This window comes from Crocodylus porosus, unplaced genomic scaffold (genome assembly GCF_001723895.1).
Source record: "Crocodylus porosus isolate Cpor-Errol unplaced genomic scaffold, CroPor_comp1, whole genome shotgun sequence".
Taxonomy (NCBI): Eukaryota; Metazoa; Chordata; order Crocodylia; family Crocodylidae; genus Crocodylus; species Crocodylus porosus.
The window spans coordinates 62,322,528-62,329,635 of record NW_017728918.1 but is presented as its reverse complement, the minus strand read 5'-3'; positions in this window follow the sequence as shown (position 1 = coordinate 62,329,635).

Sequence of the window (7,108 nt, the reverse complement as noted above, 5' to 3'; positions counted from 1 at the left end):
GCTGACTGACTTGCCAGCTTTACGGCGGATGGTGAAGGTGATCAGCTCGTGGTCGCTGTCACCCAACTTCCCATCAATCACTAGGTTGCCGATTAGGTCGTCCCTTGTAGCCAGTACCAGGTCAAGCAGCGCTTTGCCTCTATTATGCTCCAAACCACATGCAGTGTATGTGCAACTGTTCACCATGGTGCAAATTAGATACCAGGAATACCCAGTATTAAAAAAGGGGCAAAAAAAAAAAAAAAGCAGTGCAGCGCATGCTCCAGGAGGCTGTCAGCCAGAGTGTCTCCCCTCGTCTGGGTCCATTCTGGATCCTCCAGCAGTCTGTGAGAAGCAGGGAACGGGCAGTTTGTCCGAAGCAGGGCATTTTGCCCTGCGCTGCAGCACATGCGCAGGGGCATACCCATCATTTTCAGTCATGCCCATCATTTTTACAAGAAAGCAACGTTCAAGTCATTCCTTTTGAAACATTTTTGTGGTTTCATGCAAATGTATTTGATAGTTTAAAGATGGTCTCTGGTATTTGAATGGCCTTTGTTTTTTTCCATATGAAAACTTGTTTGTGTAGCCTGTGTGACTACATCTCAGTGAGAATCTCCTTCTGGAGATTCCAATAAATAAAATTGCTGGTGGTAAATACATCTAGTAGGGGGATGTACCCTCAAGTTTTTATGTAGCCACTAACTCTGCAGGCTCTTCTATAATTGTCTATTTTTGTGGTTTCTTGCACCTTCTGAAGTACTGGGGAGTGGGGACTAGCCACTTGCCAAGAAAGGAAGAACACAGTTGTGAAGAAATCACAGCTTTAATGCTGCATAGCATTTCCTATTGTCTGAGTAAAGGCTGGAAGCACATAGGCATGAAACTATGACTTAAAAAAAAAAAAAAGAGAGAGAAAGAAGAGTAGTTGGTTTTGGGTACAAATCACCGTTGAAAAAGACAGCTATTTATACCTAGAGGTGATACTTTTTACTAAAGATTCATGATCCCTGTTAAAAATGTATATCTTTTGCTACAAAAGGAAATAAACTGTCTATTAAATTTATGTAAAGCAATTTTATATACAGTACACTGTCAAATTGTTAAACCATGTGACAGCCACTTTTATTATTAAAAGGCAATCAGCAATTGGAACAGCTTTGCAAAGTCTTATTGGAGTTTGGATGCATGGAAAAACCCTTTAAAGCTGTGGATATCAAAAACAAGGTAGGACATTACATACTTGTGCTTAACAAAGTTTTATGTTTGTTGATCATCTTTGGCCTGTTTTAGTAGGAGACTGTGGTATAAATACGAAATAAGTGACAAGTTAAAACAGTGATCTATCCTTTTGAGGATAGCCTTGCAGTGCCCCTTTCTTTGTTTAAAAAGACCTCGTATACTCTATTTGGCAGCAAGCCCAATTGCATACTGAAACTGAAGATAAATCGCAGCAATAATTTTGCATTTTTAATTAGCCCTGGCATTTGAATTTATTTGGCTATAAAGTTAGTGAGATTACCCATGTTAACAATGTTAAGTACATAAGTGTTTTCAGGATCAGATCCAACCCATCTAAAATTTAACATGCAGTCATCTTATGTAGGGTGTAATACTTCTAGTTTTGAACTGTATTGAAGGTCATTTAATTAGGGCTTGCATGTGGGAAATGCAAGGAGAACTTGTTTCTTGGACATAGGTTAACCTAAAATGATTTGGTCTAAAAAGATCAATTAAAATGCACATAAATGGATTGCATGTCAATGAAGACTGTTGCCTTTGACTAATTTTGGGAGATGATGTGTAGAGGTGTAGCAGGCTTACCTTTTCAGAGCTTGGGTTGAGTCTCAGGATCAAGGATCTGCTGTTTGATTGGTGGAGCCCACCCACCAATCTGGAGGCAGCACAAGGGAAGTAATGCCCTGCCCTTCTGCAAAAGAAGGGGGCAAGGAGCACCTGGACCTAAATCAGAACTGCACCAGCCAGGTCCGGAGTACTTTGGGGGTGGAACCCCTGAAGAGTATAAAAGGGGAGCATGCTTAGCAGGCTGGGCAGATGTGGCAAGGGACTCAAGAAGAGTGGGGCCAAGGAAAGCTGGGGAGCTCTCTCCTAGAGGGCAATAGGAGCAAGGCTCCTGAAGCTGCCACTGGAGGAGCAACCTTGGGAGAGGTGTGAGACTGCTCAGGCTGTTGACAGTACGTAGGGATGGTGTGGGGAGAACTGGCCCTGGGAGCAGTGTGAGACCTCTTGGGCCCATCATGATGCATGGTTTGATGCGCGGAGCCCAGGCTTTGGGAGCCACAAGCAGCAGCTCGAGCCTGCAACCCCAGCAGCACCAGTGGGCCACACAGCACATGGGGCAAGGGCCTTGGGGTTGCAGTGAGGCGGCTCAGGCTTCATCTCCCAGCAAGTGGCCAGGTCTCACGGTATGCAGGGCAGCGCACAGGCCTGACTCTTGGGAGCCAGGGAACAGCGGAAGCTGTTTGGGTTAGCCACCCAGTGTGAGGATGGACAGACAGAGCCCAAAAGGCCTGGCCTGTGCTAAAAGAGCCCTTGGTGCCAAAGCCAGGGCATGGGGAAATGGTAGTCCTGCAGCAAGAGTGGGGCCAAGGAGCAGTGGTGCAGCAGCTGAGAGGAGCTGAGCCTTCGGTGCCCAGAGTGGGGCACAGGGTGGGGAGGAGCCCAGTGGCACAGGAGAGGCCTGGAGAGGCACTCCAGCAGAGGAGACCTCATCGAGCTACACCCTGACTACAGCCACCTGAGGGAAAGCAGGTTATTGGGCTCTTGGGTCCCACAGGGGAAAGACATTTGGGGCGGGCAACCCCAAAGAAGGGGCTGGGTGAGCAGCCCTCGCCTAGTCAAGGCCCTAAGAGGAGGGGCCCATGGTGCTTCTTGGACACCTCCCTCCCCCCACCCCCAAGGGACCCCATTGAAAGAAGGACTGTCTCTTGCTATGGGTCAGGGACTATATTAAGGAATATATGAAATTAAGATTGTTCATGTTTGTGCCTTATATTTTGTAATTGAAATGTTGTATTGTGATGTTGTATTGTGCTGATGCTGCTGAAATTGTTTTATTATGATGGGTAAATAGTGTTATTTAGGGTTTGACCTTGGTTATTGGTTAATGTTGACTGTGTAAATATATGTATATGATATTTAGTTTTATGTTTATGTATATTATAACTCAATAAATCGTATATAGTTAAGAACTTTGGGTTTGGGCTAACTCTACAGAGGAAAGAGGGATCCACTCAAAATTCTGGCATCCCTCCCATGGCACCTCCTCCTGCCTACCTATCCCATCTGATTTGAAAATAGGGCACACCCTTGGGTGTACCCAGGTTACAGGGGTAATTATTAAAAGGAATTCATTCAATAGGAGTCCTACTCTGTTCCCCTGGGCTAAGTATAGACCGTCAAAAAGTCTGAAGCTGAATCAGTCAGTCTTTGTAGGTTAGTCTATGCTGCAGAGATTGAACCGATTTGAAAGTGAATAAATGATCACTTTTGAATCGGGAAATGCAGGCACATGCCTTCAGTAGCTCAAGCCAGAAGCTGGGATGTGCTAGAGCAGTCTGCCAACTCCAAGGCTTTCCCCACTTCTCTGCTTGAGCAGAGGGGGCATGGCTAAGCCCCAGCCTAGAGCTAGCTGGAGGGTCTGCCTGGAGTTGGTAGCAGCACCTGCCAGGCTGAGGAGGCGGTGGGTAGGAAAAAAAGGTAGTGGCACTGAATTCCTAAAAGTTTGAACAAGAATAGTCCTTTCTATGAAGTAAGCCTGTATTGAACAGAAGGGAACAACCCTGCAGAGTCCTGCTGTGATCATGGACTACAAGTCCCAGGGACCTGGAAGCAGGAAAAGGAAGTGATGAGCAATGCTGCAGAGTCCTGCTGTTTTGGGTCTGGACTGCAAAACCCAGAGATCTTGGGGGCAGCAAGAAGAGGGAATGAACACAGCCTATGCTGGGATTCTGGAGGACCTTGATATAACTTGAACTAGGGAGGGGTCTGGGACAGAAGTTTCATAAACCAGTTTGACCCAAATCAGCTAAGTCTGATAACATTGAACCAGGTTCTTCTTAAACTAGTTTCAGCCATTTTGAAACTGGTTTGAGTGCACTGGACTTCTGTTCTGTTACAGGTTTAAACCAGCTTCTGAATATTTAAAGTGGTTTATATGTAACTTCTGTCCTAAGCCCTGGGGTTCAAAACCAGGTATTGCAGGCTTGTGGACAGAGGCCTGGGCTGCAGCACCACCAAACGAGCTCTGGGCCCTTGCTTGGGTCTCTCATGAGGTTCCCAGTAGGGAACCAATGGAAGCCACAAACTTTTGATGGGAAGACTATCAAAATCCTCCCACTTGCCCTGGGACCTGGGCTTGGCAGCAGTGTTTGTAGCATTGCTATTTGGGACCTTTCTGCCTTGCTCCTGTCTCACTTTTGCCTTGGAACCTCCTGTCCTGCTCCAGGCTTGTCCCTGTCTCACTCCAGCTTTTGACCCCTGTGCTTTGTTGCTGCCTTATCCACTGCCTTGGATCCCAGTATCTCATTCCTACTTCCACCATTGTGTCCTGAACTTTTTGGTTCCTGACTTCTGGCCTGGCCTTGACCACAGACCTGTCTTGATCCTCAGTGTGACACCTTGGTCTCAGACTGACACATGGTATTGTGAGCCTTAGCTTCGGCTTCCAGTATTGTTGCCTCTCAGTCCCTGAGCCCTGACTCCCTACCCCCATTTCCAGGTCATACTTGTGACAATTTACTGGGATTCCACATATAACCTCCTCCTAGTTTGTGGACCCGTATTTTGGAAATATAGATTTTTCCCCACCTTCAAGATCCCTAGCCTTATCAGAGGACTTGGAACCTCAGGAACAGGTTAGCCCTTTGTAGCTGGCAGCTCATGGGTCTCCAGCACCTGCTGAATCACCAGCTCTTTCTCTTTCTTTGCCTCTCTGATTTCACAGACCTCAAGGGCCTATAACTACTTTAACTACAGTCTTCTATCTCCTTCCACCTTGTTGCATCTTCACTTATCCCTTCTAGATAAATTTTTATCTTCCCATAATTACCTAGGTCTTGAAGTCTGATACCTTTGACTTTGGCTTCCCAAATCTGCTTCACAATGCCTTCTCTTGTTGGTTCTCAGGATATGCTTCACCTGTTTTATTCTCTGTGGTATTATCTTGCCCAAGACATCAGATCTGTAAAAGTCCACACACTACTGTGTCTTCTATACTCTTTCTTTTTTCTTGTACTGCACCAAATATTTTCCTTAGAGCTTTGGTTTCAAGAACTTGTTGCCTTTTTCCATGTGCTTGGTTGAACAACAAAAGCTGGATTTTAAGGTTCCTTGAGATTTTTCTTACGTTCAGCAGGCATAGTACTGTACCTTCTTGCCTTGATTTCTTCAGTTATTTGATTGTCCTCAGTGATTATTGCTCCTAAAGATTTAAATCTCTCTACTTTTTCCGCATTGGCATTTCCTATCCTTATCTTCCTGTGATCTTGCAATTTATTTCTGGATGTGACCATGTATTTAGTCTTGTTGACACTGATAGCAAGCCCAACTTTGGTGTTTGATTCTATGAACTATGTAACTCTGTTTTTGTATCATTTCCATTTCCTCTCCTGTTGGGTAGCTATCATCTGCATATACAAATACTTGGTGCAGTCTGTTCAGCTTCAGATTTTTTTTCATTTTTCAACAGCTCTTACAACCTTCTCAAGCATCAAGTTGAAAAGCATCAGTGACAGTGTATCTCTTTGTTTGAGCTGCAGTTGATTTCCGTCAGGTCTGGTAGCATTCCCTCAATTATCCAGCAACTTCTTGATCATTCAATGCACATCTTAGTAAGGCATACCAGTTTTTGGGGAATTCCTGCTCCCAGCATGATTGAGCATAGTGACTCTTGTCTAATACTGTCATAAGCTTTGACAATCTTGGGGACGTGAACTTCTCTGAGGTACGTCTTTTACAAGTTCCCATTTCTTTTCCAGCAATAATCTATTTGAAAGCTTCTGATCACAAATTGATCCATCCTTCTTGAACCCACACTGGTAATCTGCCACAAATTCTTGTGCATGTGGAAGCAAACAGTTTAGCAGCAGTTAAGAAAAAACTTTTTACATTGTGCACAGAACTTTGATCGTTATTGTACTCTTGGATCAATTACAGGAAGAAAATTGGGACCTGCAATCCTGGCTCAGGGAGACTGAGACTATTTGTTTGAAATGCTTTCCTCTCTATCCTTGCTTATGGATTTCCATAATCACCTGTGCCTGAGTGATATGATAGTTCCTGGGAAGCATTCTTTGGCTTCCTCAGCCAGTTCTGGTTACTATTTCTAATGTATCCCCAAGAATACATCACTGACCAAGCAAGAATAGGGCTTGTCCTGAGTCTTTTCACAGAAAGTCTTAATCTGGACTTCACTGTTGGAACAGGACCATCCCTTTCTCTGGAACTGGGAAACATTCCAGCAAGAGTTTGCTTCCCAGTTGCATGACCCCTGTTGGGCCGAGACAACTGAAATTGCCCTGAGAGAGCTCAGTCTGTCTCCCGGCTCATCTACTACCTATGTTAGTGAGTTCCAGCAATGGGCATCTGACACCAGCTGGATTGATTCTACATGATGCGCCAATTCAAAACTGGCCTCTCTGAGGTGAAAGATATGCTGGCCTGGCTACATTCTCCCTTAGAATTGGAGGCCTTCATATACCCCTGCATGAGGATTGATACCTTAAGGGAGGAGGTGTGCCTAGTCTTGGCCCATGAAGGAGAGCCCGAGATGGCTGCCATCCCTGCCCCTTGCCACTGTTTGACTGAGAGGGCTGCCTGTTGTATAGCCCCACCCCTCTCCAACAATTGGCAGTGAGGGGCAGGGCCATATAACAGACCAACCTTGCAACCAGTCAGCAGCAGGGGGAGGGGCTACTGGGGCTTCTGGGCTAATCGAGATATTGGGGCTGGTCTCTGCCACAATAAGCCCATGAAAATGGCCAGCTGCCTCCTCGATTTAAGTAGACCCCTACCCATAGGGCCAGACCCAGGTGCCAAAGTCCTGTGAGGTTCTCTGTACTCTGTCTGGTCCCAAACTGAAGACACTGAAGGAAAAAAAAATGTTAAC